This window comes from Leucoraja erinacea, chromosome 7 (assembly GCF_028641065.1).
Source record: "Leucoraja erinacea ecotype New England chromosome 7, Leri_hhj_1, whole genome shotgun sequence".
NCBI classification, from domain to species: domain Eukaryota; kingdom Metazoa; phylum Chordata; class Chondrichthyes; order Rajiformes; family Rajidae; genus Leucoraja; species Leucoraja erinaceus.
In genome coordinates, this window is record NC_073383.1 from 28,907,209 (window position 1) to 28,923,465 (window position 16,257).

Genomic DNA, 16,257 nt, shown 5'->3' on the forward strand with positions numbered 1-16,257 from the left:
AGCTTCCTCTGGCAGTGCATTCCACATACAGACTACCCTTTGAGAGAAAAATTAGCCCCTGAGTTGTCTCATACATCTTTCCCCTCTAGAAAAGAAATTGCAGGTGTCCTGGCTGAGATTTATGTCATCATTAGTTACGGGTGAGGTAAAGGAAGACTGGAGAATGGCAAATGTTGTGCCTCTATTCAGAATGGCTACAAGCAAAAGCCTGGGAACTACGGACCAGGGAGCCTAACATCTGTGGTCGGAAAGTTACTAGAGAGTATTATGACAGATGAGATATACAAGCATTAAGATAGACAATGGTCGATTAGTGATAGTCTGCACGATTTTGTACGTTGGAGATCGAGTCTCACGAATCTGGTTGATTTTTTTAAAAGATGTGACCAAAAAGGTTGATGAGAGCAAAGCCGCAGACATTGTCTACGTGGATATCAGAAAGGCATTTGACAATGTTCCGCATGGTAGGCTGCATGGCATGGGTTAGATGGCATGGGATCCAAGGAGAGATAGCTGACTGGATAGATAACCAGCTTCACGGAAAGAAGCAGAGGGTGATGTGACTAGTGGTTCACATCAAAGATCGGTGCTGGGCCCATTACTGTTTGCGGTTTAAATCAACAATTTGCATGAGAACGTACATAGAAACATAGAAATTTTGTACGTACAAGTTATGATCAGTAAGTTTGCAGATGACACTAAAGTGGGTGGTATTGTAGATGGCGAAGATGGTTTTCAAAGGTTACAGCAGGATTTTGATCAGTTGGGCAAGTGGGCAGAGGAATGGTTGATGGAGTTTAATGCAGATTAATGTGAGCTGTTGTATTTTGGAAAGTCTAACCAGGGCACGACCTTCACAGTAAATGACAGTGCTCTGGGGAGTATTGTAGAGCAGAGGGATGTGCAGGTACATAGTTCATGAAAGTGGCGTCACAGATTGATAATGTGGTCAAGAAGGTTTTTGGCACATCGGCCTTCATTAGTCAAGGTATTGAGTATAGAAGTTGGGATGTTATGTTACAACTGCACAAGGCACTGATGAGGCCACAGTTGTGGTATTGTGTTCAGTTTTAGTCACCCTGCTATAGGAAAGATGTGATTAAGCTGGAAAGAATGCAGAGAAGATTTATGAGGATGTTGCCAGGACTTGAGGGCCTGAGCTATAGGGAGAGATTGGGCAGGACTGTATTCTTTGGATCATAGGAGGATGAGGAGTGAACTTATAGAGGTGCATAAAATCATCAGCGGGAATAGATCGGGTAGACTTTCACCCAGAATTTAGAACCAGAGGACAGAGGTTTAAGGTAAGAGGAGATTGATTTAAAAAAATACATCTATTGATGCTCTTGAACACATCATCAGTGCTGTAACCTGGGGTCATTGGGTGTTTTGGGTCTTTCAACATCGGACACCCTCACCCAGGCAACCCAGCCGTAGTTGATCAGACCACGAGTTGTGTTCAGGTGGCATTCGCTCCACCCCATGGACCTCCTCTCCTGATCCAGAGCCATCTCGAGGCCTTCTCCACTGCCTCTGTGGTGTTCTTGATGGCTCTTCTCCTCCCCATTCCATTGATGTCCAGCGCACTCAAGGCTTTGTAGAGCGATTGCCCTGCAAAACCTCTGCAGCCAAACTCGATGGGCATACACCTTGCTTTCCAGCCCTGCTTATGGCAGTCTATGACCAGCTCTTCGTACTTGGTCATCTTCCTCTCGTGGTCCTCCTCCAGACGGTCCTCCCACAGCACTGTCAGTTCCAACAAGATGATGTTTAATAGGATTTAGGAGATAGATTTAATAGGAAACTGAGGGGGCAACTATTTCACACGTATGGTGTATGGAACGAGCTACCAGAGGGGGTAGTTGAGGCAGAAACTATAACAACATTTAAAAAACATTTGGACAGGTACATGGACAGCGATGTGATGGATGTTTATGTAAATTATGTTGTGCCTTGGGTCTATTTGTTTGTAATGTATGGCTGCAGAAACGGCATTTCGTTTGGACCTCAAGGGGTCCAAATGACAATTAAATTGAATCTTGAATCTTGATCTTCAATAGGATAGGTTTAGAGGGATATGGGACATGGTGAGACTAGTGCAAAAGGGGACCTTGGTTGGCATGTGCAAACTGGCCTATGACTCTATGGCTCAATAACATCATAAGTCTTTGCCCTCCGGTTATTAAAATCCTCCACCCTGCGAAATGGAGCATGTGCCTTCGATAATTCATACGTCATATGCCCCGTTTATAAATGAGACTACACTGAGCCAAGAACAGCAACGTACAGCCCTTATGATCCAATTCTTCATGATCCTGAAACCGACATCAGCAGTTCGTACATGGAGGATCATTTATGAACAAAGCCGGCACTGTTAAACAGAGATACCATTATCCCTTCAACAGTGAGACCCTTTCACAAAGATTCTTCCATCAGCATAAAGGCACTCTTTCACTCCCTCACGGAAACATGTGCCCTAACCTCCACGAACTGCAGTTTTCTAGAAACATTCTTCACCATTATGATGGTGAGATTCACCATTTCCCACCAGCCAAGCTTCACCACCCACAAAAAGTTGCCCCTCAGGTTCCTATTAAAATCTTTCCCCTCGCACCTTAAACCTATGTCCTCTGGTTCTGGATTTTGGGAAGAAACTGGGAAGAAACAATTTGTAAGGGTGTCAGGGGTTATGCGGAGAAGGCAGGAGAATGGGGCAAAGAGGGAAGGATAGATCAGCCATGATTGTATGGCGGAGAGTAGATGGGCCAAATGGCCTGATGCTGTTCCTATAATTTATGTACTTATGAAACTGTTGCTGAATCTGGAGGTATGTGTTTTTACAGTTCTGTACTTCTTCCCTGATGGGAGTGGGGAGAAGAAACTGGTCCTTGATTATGCTGGTGGCCTTGCTGAGGCAGTGTGGAGTGTAGACGGAGTCAACAGAAGGAGAAGGCTGGTTTTGGGGATGTTCTGGGCTGCGTCAACAACTCCCTGCAACTTCTTGCTTTAATTTTCCATCTAATGTTGCCAGGGCATTGAGTCTCCTGTGAGATCTTAATCTTCAATAGCAGATTTGCCAAGCCAAGCAAGGAACCACATGTTGGTATACAATGTTTGCAGTGGCTTATATAAGTGCCAAGGTTCCTGATGATTTGAACGCAGTCATTTACCTTGTCTGTAACAAAGTGCCACATCTTATCTTGTCGCTGACATAAAATCTAAGCAGTCACCAGTTTGAGAATTATTTACACTGCTGGGATAGATATCACGCTGAAAAATATGTTCGCAATTGCGTACACTAGCAACGTCTGCCTACGCCTGTCAGAAGCAATTACAAGTGGTTGCTATAAACTGTGAAACGAGTTACATGCTGGTTAAATATAGATGAATTCCAAATGTTATTTATGGTCAAAGACTTCTCAACGTCTTTACAATTTAAGCACTTTAAAAAAATTGTTTTGTTCTTTGCAACCTGGCTTTTATTTTGAAAGAATAGCTAGTTGGAAAATTACAACACAGGAACAGGCCCTTCGGCCCACAATGTCAAACCGTTGTGGACGTAGCCCAGATCATCACACAAACCAATCTCCCTTCCATTGGCTCCATCTACACTTCACTGCCTCAGCAAGACCGCCAGCATAATCGAGGACCAGTCTCATCCCGGTTACTCACTCTTCTCCCCTCTCCCATCAGGCAACAGGCAATGTGGGTGGCACAGTGGCGCAGCGGTAGAGTTGCTGTCTTACAGTGCCAGAGACATGGGTTCAATCCTGACTACGGGTGCTGTCTGTACGGACTTAGTACATTCTCCCTGTGACCGTGTGGGTTTTCTCCGGGTGCTCTGGTTTCCTCCCAAACCACCAAGGTGTACGGGTTTGTAGGTTAATTGGTTTTGGTAAAATTGTACATTGTCATCGTGTGTAGGATAGTGCTAATGTACGGGATGATCGCTGGTTGGCACAAAAGCCTGTTTCTACACTGCTTCTCTGATGTCTAAAGGTGGAGAAGTTTGAAAATTCACACCTTCTGATTCAGAGATAGTTTCTTCCTAGCTGTTATCAGGCAACAGGATGGTAGTCTCATCAGCTAGAGCGTAGTTAGGACCTCCTATCTACCACATTGGAGACCTACAAACCATCTTAAACGGACTTTATAGGACTTCAATGTTATATCTTTGCACTAAATGTTATACCTTTTATCCTTAATCTGCGTACTGTGGATGGCTCAATTGTAATCATTTAATGTCTTTTCATTGACTAAAAAGAAAACAAAGCTTTTCACTGCACCTCGGTACACGTCACAATAATAAACTAAACTAAACTGTGCCGAACACGATGGCAAGATGAACGAATCTCATCTGCCTGCACGTGATCCATATCCCTCCCATCGCTGCATGGTTGTTTAGTAAAGAACTACCAATGAGTGGACAATTAATAAACATACCTAAATGTGTCATTGATGATTTATTAATGTTAGATTGCTTCAATTAAACGTAATTGATATTGGTTTATTATTGTCACATGTACCAAGATAAAATCAAAAGCTTTTCAATTAAATCAGATCATAGTATACATGAGTAATGAGAATCAAACTTCCCATTGGAGTCAATTTTCAGAACGAATGAAACATCGCTCACCCTATGGCAGCTACTTTCCAGAACCACGTCAACCGATCTTCACAGTCACCTTACCCACCAAGAAACAATGTGTTGAAGTAACTCAGCGGGTCAAGCGGCAACCCTGAAGAACATGGGTAGGTAACGTTTCAGGTCGAGACACCTCTTCACGTTGAAAAAATGTCACAACACAAAACATCCCCTATTCATGTCCTCCTGAAACACAATGCATACAGATCATTTCAATTATATAATTAATTAATTAACTGGTAGAAAAAAGAAACAAAAAACCCGAAGTCCATTAACCTACAACCCTGCACGATGTGGAAGGAAACCGGAACACCCGGAGAAAACCCTTGTGGTCACAGGGATAAAGTGTGCAAACTCCACACAGACAGCACTCAAGGTAGGGATTGAACCTATGTCTCTGGCGCTGTGAGGCAGCAGCTCCAGCTTGGTGGCACTGAGACAAAATGTGTCGGGATTTATGGTAGATACAAAAAAATGAAGTTGCTGGATTATACCAAAGATAGACACAAAGTGCTGATGGAACTCAACAGGTCAGGCAGCATCTTTGGAGAAAAAGGGTAGGTGATGTTTCAGGTTGGGACGCTTCTGTAGACTACCTGATCCACTGAGTTACTCCAGCATGTTGTATCTATCTTATAGACAATAGACAATAGACAATCGACAATAGGTGTAGGCCATTCGGCCCTTCGAGCCAGCACCGCCATTCAATGTGATCATGGCTGATTATCCACAATCAGTACCCTGTTCCTGCCTTCTCCCCATATCCCCAGACTCCGCTATCTTTAAGAGCTCTATCTAACTCTCTTGAGATTAATAGGTTGTGTTGTTTGCAAATGCTGCAACTATTTTACTGAACAGATGTTTGTCATTTATCATGATCTGGGCCAAATCAATGACAGACAAGTCTGGTGCTCTTCAATTAAAAAAAAAGCATGCGTGGACATTAAGGATGACCAGAGAGCCCTTTGAATTGCGGGGCATTAATTCCAGATGTGTCACTTGATAAAAGACTGGAAACGAGTGGGTTGATCTGAAAATCTAAAACATTACATGAACATAAATCCGGCTCGGCAGAACTTTTAAACTACTTTGCAGTGCCAAAATGTAGGGGCAAAATTTCCAGGAATTTGACGACAATACACTTTAGGACAGGGAAGGGTGCCAATGACCTGACCGATAGTGGAGGCAAGTCAGGACAATACCCTGGAACTCCGTAGAGTGGAACATAATTCATTAACAAATCTCTCTGTCATTCATCTTCTCTCCTTATTTATTTGACACCCTTTTGCCCCCCCCATACCACTCAAAACGTTCTCACTTACTCTATCCACCTGCCAGTCCACCCCCCCCCCCCCCCCCCCCCCCCAACCTGTATCCACCGAGCACTTAAAACACAGTAACTGGAGTAACTCAGAGGGGTCAGGCAGCATCTGTGGAGAAAAGGAATATGTGACGTTTCAGGTCAAGACCCTTCTTCTGAATCTGGAGGTGTGCGTTTCACACTTGTATATCTCTTGCCCAAAGAACTGCAGATACAGGAGTCTTGAGCAAAGCACAAAGTTCTGGAGTAATTGAATGGCTCATTCCTCTCCACAGATGCTGCCTGACCCACCAAATTCCTTCAACAACTTTTGTGTTTTTTGCTTGTGTCTCCTGTTTAGGTTATCTGCAGGTGCCAATACTCAAAAAAAAAATCCCTTTCTTTAATTGCTTGTTGAAATTAATTTCAGTTCGCATGTAACCCCTCAATCCTAAAATTACGTTTTAACCTTATCATAATAATTGCAGATAGTACACTAAAGGACAAAAATAATCAAAGCCTGGGAAAAGATTTAAAATAATAACCCTGGAGATGCCGGGGATTGAACCCGGGACCTCACACATGCGAAGCGCGCGCTCTACCACTGAGCTACATCCCCAAGCACGAACTCTGCCACTAAATGGCAGCTTAAATTAACTAGAATCACCCGTTAACCTTTAATAGTGTCTGTTGATGAAGATTTGCAATTGCATTAAACATTGCCCGAAGCATTTGTCCCTGCGCGGTGCAATGGTTACAAACCAATGCAACGTTCTTCACTATCTGCTTAGTGCCAATTTTATTTTTCTTATTTCCTGGTGTTTACATTCAGGCTGCAGTAATCACAGCAATATGCAACAAAAGGTTTGCAAAAATGGGACCATTCTCAAAAACAAAACACAGCATTTAATAATTTAAGAAGGAACTGCAGATGCTGGAAAATCGAAGGTACACAAAAAAGCTGGAGAAACTCAGCGGGTCTGAAGAAGGGTTTCGGCCCGAAACGTTGCCTTCGCTCCATAAATGCTGCTGCACCCGCTGAGTTTCACCAGCTTTTTTTGTGTACCTACCATTTAATCATTTAATATTTGCAGAAAGGAAAATAAAAAACATTGTTGCATCGGCCGGGAATCGAACCCGGGCCTCCCGCGTGGCAGGCGAGAATTCTACCACTGAACCACCGATGCATAGAAAGAAGTGCCTGCAAACTGTATAAAGCACCAAAAGCGCCTGCTCTATGCAATGCATTGGATTGTATGAACAGTCGCAGGCATTATTAAGCAGGAAATCTTCCCTGTGCAATGTGCAAGATATATAATATGTGGGAAGGAACTGCAAATGCTGGATAGACACAACGTGCTGGAATAACTCAGTGGGTCAGGCAGCTTCTGTGGAGAAAAGGAATAGGTGACTTTACCGGTCAAGACCTTTCTTCAGACTGAGAATCCAAATATCTCATATATTAAAACATATTATTGTATTATATTGCAAATATAATGCATTATATAATACATAGTTGCAGGCCATATAAAACAGAAAATGGTATTTGTGCAATGTGCATTATATAGCATATAGAACAATTGCGGGCCATATAAAGCAGGACATTGTCCCTCAACAAAGTGCATGATATAGTACATGGAATAGTTTCATAAGTTCATAAATTCTAGGAGCTGAATTAGGCCATTCGGTACATCAAGTCTACTCAATCATTGTTGATCTATTTCTCCCTCTCAACCCCATTTTCCTGCCTTTTCCCCATAACCCCTGACACCCTTACTAATCAAGAATCTGGCTACCTCCACTTTAAAAATATCCAATGCCTTGGCCTCCACAGCCGCCTGTGGTAATAAAGTTCACAGATTTACCTCTGGTTAAAGAAATTTCTCCTCATCTCCTTTCCAAAAGTACGTCCTTTTATTCTGAGGCTATTGCCTCTGGTTCTAGACTCTCCCACTAGCGGAAACATTCTCTCCACATCCACTCTATCCAGGCCTTTCACTATTCGACAAATTGCAATGAGATACCCCCTCATCCTTCCAAACTCAAGTGAGTACATGACCAGTGCGGTCAAATGCTCATCATATGTTAACATTATTTGTTTCAGGCTATATCAAGCAGCAAACCTTCTCTTTGCAAGGTGCAAAATAGAACAGTTTTGGGCCATGTAGCGCAGAAAATGTTCTCTGTGGATTATGCATTGTACAGTATATAGAACATTACAGGAAAAACAAGGAATTGCAGATGCTGGTTGAAAAAAAAGTCAAAAATGCTGGAGTAACTCAGCAGCATCAACAATGTGTATCCTTTGCACAATCTCCCTCTGCAGTTTGCATATCGGGCCAATAGATCTGTGGATGATGCAGTCAACCTGGGCCTGCACTTCATCCTACAGTACATAGACTGCCAGGGGATCTATGCGAGGATCCTGTTTGTTGATTTTAACTCTGCATTCAACACTATTGTGCCAGAGCTATTACACGCCAAGCTTTCCGAGTTGACTGTGCCTGAACTCCTCTGTCAGTGGATCACCAACTTCCTGACAGACAGGAAGCAGCATGTGAGGTTGGGAAAGCACATCTCCGACCCGCAGACGCTCAGCATAGGAGCACCGCAAGGCTGCGTACTCTCTCTCCTCTACTCTCTCTACACTAATGACTGCATTTTCATAGGCACCTCAGTCAAGCTTCTCAAGTTTGCGGATGACACAACCCTGATTGGACTGATCCAGGATGGGGAGGAATCTGCCCACATGCAGGAAGTGTCACAGCAGACGTCCTGGTGCCATCGCAACAACTTAGAGCTCAATGCTCTTAAGACAGTGAAATTGATTGTAGACTTTATGAGAGCTCCCCCTCCCATCACCCCACTCACTATCAACAACACCACAGTCACATCTGTGGAGTCTTTTAAGTTCCTGGGAACCATCATCTCCAAGGACCTTAAGTGAGGGGCTACCATCGACTCCACAGTCAAAAAGGCACAACAGAGGATGTACTTCCTACGGCAGCTGAGGAAGCACAATCTGCCCCAGGTAATGATGGTCCAATTCTACACGGCCATCGTAGAGTCTGTTTTCACCTTCTCCACCATGGTTTGGTTTGGCTCAGCCAGGCATGGAAATCGCTATCAAAATATGGAGGGGACCGGGGGACAGGGAGGACACAATTATTTGGCGGCCGCGCGCACTCACACACACGCGCAGGGCTTCGGAGGCTCAATCCAGCGCTAAATGCAGCTCAACTCTGTCTGTCTCGCCGGGTTAACCTACAGCCTTGCCTGGACTGACGGGACACCATCGCTGCTTCTCCGTGCTGGCTGTAAACCTGGGCCATATTTCCCGCAAGTCCAAACAGGGCTGTAGGTTAACCTGGCGGGACAGGCAGAGTTGAGCTGGGTTTAGCGCTGCTTCTCTGCGCTGGCTGTGGGCCTGGGGGAACCGCTCCCATCTGACTCCCGATGTCTCTGGCCACCCCCGGGCGTGGAGGGGGGCACCTGGGTGAGGACGGAACAGCGCCGGAGAGCCGGAATCAATCCTGGCTGCGGATGAGGCGCAGGTCTGTGCCGAGAGTGTTTTGGCACGTCTACCTCTTCCAATCACCGCACTCTATCCTCAGTCACACCCCCCCCCCCCCGGGATTTCCGCTCCTGGGCTCAGCCACCAAGCACGACACCTGGAGGCTGCAATGAATCATCCCATCAGCAGAGAAGTTTATTGGCTGCAACCTTCCCTCCATTGATGAACTGTACACTGCAAGGGCCAGGAAGCGAGCGGGCAAGATCATCTCTGACCCCTCTCACCCTGGCCACAAACTCTTTGAATCACTTCCCTCTGGAAGGTGACTCCGGACTGTCAAAGCTGCCACAGCCAGACATAAAAAAACAGTTTTTTTCCAGGAGTAGTTGCTCTACTCAACAGCCAAAAATCTGTAGCCTCCCTTTGATCTGGTATTTTGTTGGTTCACATGCTTGATCAATGATGTTTCATCATTAATATTTTATTATTATTAATGTTTAGTGTTTTCTGAGTCATTTGTAACTGTCACTGTATGTCATGTTGTTACTTGTGGGTGGAGCACCAAGGCAAATTCCTTGTATGTGAATACTTGGCCAATAAACTTACTTACTTTCATTATAGAATAGTAAACCACAGTAAAAGCCCTTCGGCCCAAAATGTCTGTGCCGAACATGATGCAAAGTTTTAGATGCCAAGTGCTGGAGTAACTCAGCAGGTCAGGCAGCATGTCTGGCGAACATGGATAGGTGACATTTCATGTAGTGACCCTTCTTCAGACAAAAGAAGGGTTCCAACCAGAAACATCACCTATTTCTTTTCTCCAGATGTGCTGCTAGTCACACTGACTTACTCCAGCATTTTGTATCGATCTTCAGTATAAACCAGCATCTGCAGTTCCCTCCTACACATGATGCAAAGTTAAACAGATCTCCTCTTCCTGCACACGATCCACATCCCTACATTCCCAGCATCTCCTGGGTGACTATCTAAAAACCTCTTAGACGCCACTTCTCATATCTGTCAGTATGTTCCTGGCCTAGGCTGTCGGAGGAGCCGAGATACCTGCCTACAAAGACAGCATTGGAAGTTGGTTATGGGAATGGACCTGCCGGCTCCGGCCGGGCCGGAGTTCCAGAGCCCTGGCCGCAGGGGGCAAATTCGACCCACCGATTGACGTGTAAGTCCTGATGAGGTCGAGATCGGCTGCCTCACCCGGCCTATGCGCTACATTTTCAGGGGACTTCTGGTGTGGATGTCAAGTGCGCTCTCAGCATTTTGTCCGGATTAAAGGAGGTGCCGGACCACCAGTTGCTGGAAAATCGGTGGTGGACCTGTACAATAGGTAGAGCAAAGAGGAAAATACAGAGTGCAGACTATACTTCACAGCATTCCAGAGACAAAATCCAAAGGCCGCATTGGAGTAGAGATGAATCGGACAGTACTCTAGCTTATGGAAGGACTATTCAGTAGTCTGATAACAGAGGGGAAGAAGCTGTTCCTGAGTCTGGTGGTGCGTGCTATCAAGTTTCTATACCTTCTGCCAGATGAGAGCTGGGAGAAGAAGGAATGACCAGGGTGGGACAAGTCTTTGATGATGCTGGCTGCTTTCCTAAGGCAATGTGCACTGTAGGTGGAATTGATGGTGGGCAGTCTGGTCTGTGTGATGGACTGGGCTACATCTTCGACTCACTGCAATATCTTGTGGTCATGTCACTACAATGTAAATACTTTGATCACCCAGTTATCATGTTATAAGTTTTCTTGGTCTGTAAGTAACACTTGCATTTTCGTTTAACTGATCTGGATGAAGAAATCATGAGATAGTGGGGCCATGTGAATAGATAATATATTTTAATTGATGCGGTTTGCCAAGTAAAAAAAATAATTGAATTGGGATCAGGGATGCATGTGAATGCATAATAACAATTTGTTCTTCCGTGCAGGCAGATTCCAGCCATAGAAGAATAAATAGAAGATGCGCTCTTCCTGTTGGCAGCTGTCCAAACGAAAACAAATTCATTCACAGGTCAGGGCAGGCAAAGTGCCGATTATGAGTGTCTCTGAAATATGTAGGAAGGAACTGCAGATGCTGGTTTACACTGAAATTGAGGAGTAACTCAGCTGGTCAGGCAGCATCTCTGGAGAAAATGAATAGGTGATGTGAACAAATCTCTTCATCATCACCTTCTTCACAACCAACAATGGACCATTGTGGGCTCCACCTTTCTTGAGACATGGGTGCCGGCTCTGATTTGTTTTGTACCTTTTCATACCTCTATTTTCCCCCTCCCCTGACTCTGTCTAAAGAAGGGTCTCGACCCGGAATGTCACCTATTCCTTTTCTCCAGAGACGGTGAGGTCCTCCAGAATGTTGTGTCCAACGTGTCTGAAATATATGTTAATAGTTGAGAGGTGGCAATTCAACCCATTGTAACTCTGACTGTGACACATCTACCCTCCCGAATTATCTACATACCTGTGTACAAATGCACGTTCTTTGTACAGGTACTGACCTCCTCACCATTGCAGGGATCTATAGGAGGCGCTGCCTCAAAAAGGCAGCCAACATCATCAGACCCACATTGCCCTGGCCACGCTCTCATTTCGCTGCTGTCATTGGGAAGAAGGTACAGGAGTCTGAAAACTGTGACCACCAGGTTCAAGATAAGCTTTGGACTTTAGAGATACAGCGCAGAAACAGGCACTTCAGCCCACTGAGTCAATGTTGACCAGCGATCACCCCGTGCACTAGCACTATCCTACAAACCTGTACATCTTAGGAGCATGTGAAGAACCTGAAGATCCCAGAGAAACCCACGTGATCACAGGGAGAATGTGCAAACTCTGTGCAGACAGCACCTGTAGTTGGACGAAACCCAGGTCATTGGCATTGTGAGGCAGCAACTCTACCACTGCTAGACACAAAATGCTCGGCGGGACAGGCAGCATATCTGGAGAGAAGTAAAGGGTGATGGACGTTTCAGATCGAGACCCCTCTCTACCGCTGCCCCTCTGTGCCACCCCTGGACTCAGCTTTTTCCAACCAACAGGCTCCTGAACACTATATTAACCTCAACAATGAACTATGGAATGTGTTTTGATGCACTAATGTTTGGTTGCACCAATTTGGTTGCACCAATTTGGGTTATTAATTGATTGAATTATCGCTTATTATGTATTATCTATGTGTAGGACACAAAGTGCTGGAGTAACTCAGCGGGTCAAGCGGCATCCCCTGAGAACATGGATAGGTGACGTTTTGGGTCGGGACCCTTCTTCAGACATGATCTATATGTATTGCGTTTATAGGCCTGTCATGCTGCAGCAAGTAATAATTTAATTGCTTCGTTGGTCGGTACACTTGACAATTATGTAACACGGCACATAATTGTGGAGCAGCAAAAGAGTTGCTGCCAAGATCCTGGTCCGATCTTTACTACAGGTGGTGTCTGCTTGGAGTTTGTATGTTCTTCCCGTGACCACGTGGATTTTTTCCAGGTGCTCTGGATTCCTCCCACACTCCAAAGAAGTGCAGGTTTGTAGGTTATTCGGCTTCTGTAAATCAGTAAAATTGCACCTAGTGTGTGTAGGATAGAACTAGTGTATAGGTGATCGTTGGTCAGTATGGACTCGGTGGGCCAAAGGGCATGTTTCTACGCAGTATCTCTAAAACTAAAAACTAAGATTAAACATACAATAAAAGATCCAATTCCTTCAGATGAGAGAACAGAGAAGAGTTAAAACAATGCCTTCCCTTTAACAGGCAAAACAATGTAGGTTTTACTTTTCTTTTCTGTAATAACAGCACAATTAGGCTGGGATCAACCAAAGCAGTTGTGGATTCACACACTGCCCATAAAACGTGTCCCTAATCAAATTATGAGAATGCATTGATTTAGAGGGCTCTTCACCCTGAGCCCTTCTATTGAATGCAAAGCCGTAAGTGGCCATATTTTATACCTCAAATGGTATTTAATTTACTAGGATGCTAACAAGCACACACCAACAAAGCTATTAACGTTTTATTTTTCAGTAAAGGGGTCATAGAGTCATAAGCACAGAAACAGGCCCTTCGGCCCAACACGTGAATGCCATCCAAATCTATCTTCCCCTCTCCACCCAATTCGCCAGTCTTCTCCCCATAACCACTGACACCCTCACTAATCAAGAATCTGTCAATATCCACCTTCAAAATATCCATTGACTTGGCCTCCACAGCCGTCATTGGCATTAAATTCCACAGATTCACCACCCTCTGGCTAAAAAAAATCCATCTCAACTCCTTTCTGAAGGCACATCTTTTTATTCTGAGGCTATGACCTCTAGTCCTGGACTTTCCACTATTGGAAACATCCTCTCCACATCCACTCTATCCAGGCCTTTCACTATTCGGTAAGTTTCAATGAGGTTCCCCCTCATTGTATTAACTGTATTAATAAGAATGTAATTCTGTTTAATAAAGCTGTCGGGATGGTACAAAGTTGCTCCCCAATTTCCTTTGTCCAACGAAAGCGCTGAAACAGTGAGTTAGCAAAATTTCCCCTTCACAAGGAACAAATCATGAGGAAAATGTGCTTCTTGCAGTGCCTAATTTAAAGATATGTTTAACCTACCAGTGCTGCTCAGACATGCGAGTCCTGGTTGAAAGAGTTCTCTGGAGGGAATTCAGAAAAACCCTTGGGGAAATGTCATCTGCAGCTAAAATCAGCCATTTATGCAATTTCCCTGGGAGATCCATCAATCTTGTGCAAAGGTTACTGCGTAGAGAACCCCGCTGAAATTCAAAGACTCAATCTCAATAATTGTTTTGCACAATATTGTGTGGACAGGTTACATGTGCGTTGAACTTGGACAATGCATTATAGGCACCAGAAGCCTTAGTTTAGAGATACAGTGTGGAAACAGGCCCTTCGGCCCACCGAGTTCACGCCGACCATCGATCACCTTTTTATTTGGTTTAGTTTAGGGAAACAACAAGGAAACAGGTCCAATTACCCTCTTGACTAATCTATGTAGGCTAATTGGCCCTCTATAAATTGCCCCCTAGTGTGCATGAAGTGGATGAGAAAGTGGGATAACATAGAACCAATGTGTGTACTCGCACCATACTCTGCATGGTGGTGCAGCGGTAGAGTTGTTGTTTCACAGCACCAAGACCCGGATTCAATCCTGACAACGGATGCTGTCTGTGCAGAGTTTACACATTCTCCCACACTCAAAAGACATACAGCTTTGTTGGTTAATTTGCTTTGGTGAAATTGTAAATTGACCCTAGTGTGTAGGATAGTACTAGTACATGGGGTGATCGCTGGTCGGTGCAAACTCGGTGGGCCGAAGGGCCTGTTGCCATATTGGATCTCTAAAGTCCAAAGTAAAAATCGCTAAACTAAAACCAAACTAAAACTAAAACTAAATTAAATTTGTTCACCCATTAATGGGCTGTTCTTCAAAAGAGAAAACAAATATAAAAACCTACCAATTAACTGTTAGGGTTGTAAATTCAAATTCCTAAATAAAAATAATATAATTTAAACTATCTTCTTGCAGCTAATGCTAGTTGTGTTATTCAACTCACAGAAACAAATAGAGTCCAATTACCCTCTTGACTCTAATCTATGTTATTACCTTAACCTTGTGTTGAGCTGACCTATCTATATTTATGGATTACAACTGAAATGTCTCCAGCCATGTATTATTAATGCATTCTTGGCAGCTTTTTCACAGGGAGAACTGAAAATGATGGCAAGTCATGGAGACATTACAGCAACCACACTTCTTGCATTGACATAATTGTCTTGGAGCCTACAAAAGATTTGACTTAATTTTACCCTGTCATAGAATCATAAGAGTGGTACAGTATGGAAACAGACTCTTCGGCCCAACTTGCCCACACCGGCCAACAAGTCCCATCTACACCGGCCTGCATTTGGCCCATATCCCTCTAAAACTGTCCCATCCTTGTACCTGTCTAAATGTTTCTTAAACCTTACAATAGTACCTCCATCAACTACCACTCTGGCAGCTCGTTTCAGACACCCACCTCACTTTCTGGGAAAAGTTACCCCTCAGGTTTCTATTAAATCTTTCCCCCCTCCCACACTCCAAAGACGTACAGGTTTGTAGGCTAGTTGGCCTGGTACAGTTGTAAATGGTCCCTGGTGTGTAGGTGTAGGACTAGCATTAGTATGTGGAGATCCAAGATAATCAAAGACTTGTCCCATCCTGATCATTTCTTCTTCTCCCTGCTCCTGTCTGCCAGAAAGTACTGAAGCTTGAACAGCTTCTCCCCCTTTGTTATCAGGCTTCTGAACGGTCCTTTCATAAGCTAGAGTACTGTCCAATTCACCTCTAGCCAGTTGAGGACATTAGACTTTGTCTCTGGAACTGGTGCGCTACAATGCTGAGAACTATATTCTGCACTCCGCATCTTCCCTTTTGCTCTACCTATGGTACTTGAATTTGACTTGATTCTATTTATGTATAGTATTATCTGATCTGATTGGTTAGCATGCAAACAAAGCTGACAGTAAAAAAATCTAAACCTAAACTAATACATATGTGTGTGGAGCTTGCACATTCTCCCTGTGACCGTGTGGGTTTCCTCCAGGTGCTCTGGTTTCCTCCCACTGCCAAAGATATGCGGATTTGTAGGTTAATTGGTCCTCTGTAAATTGCCACTGATGTATAGGGAGTGGATGCAATAATGGGATAACATATAACTACTGTGAACGTGATAAATGGTCAGCATGACTCGGTGGGCCAAAGCGCCTGTTTTCCATGCTGTATCTCTAAACTAAA

The 16,257-nt window shown here is 44.2% G+C and overlaps 2 non-coding genes across 2 annotated transcripts; both read right to left on the reverse strand.

Annotated features, from left to right (window-relative positions):
• Window positions 1-6,492: 6,492 nt before the first annotated feature.
• trnaa-cgc (transfer RNA alanine (anticodon CGC)) lies at window positions 6,493-6,564 on the reverse strand. The gene has a single exon. It is a non-coding gene; the product is annotated as a tRNA-Ala (tRNA).
• A 497-nt stretch (window positions 6,565-7,061) lies between these two features.
• trnag-gcc (transfer RNA glycine (anticodon GCC)) lies at window positions 7,062-7,132 on the reverse strand. Its single transcript has one exon. It is a non-coding gene; the product is annotated as a tRNA-Gly (tRNA).
• Window positions 7,133-16,257: the final 9,125 nt, after the last annotated feature.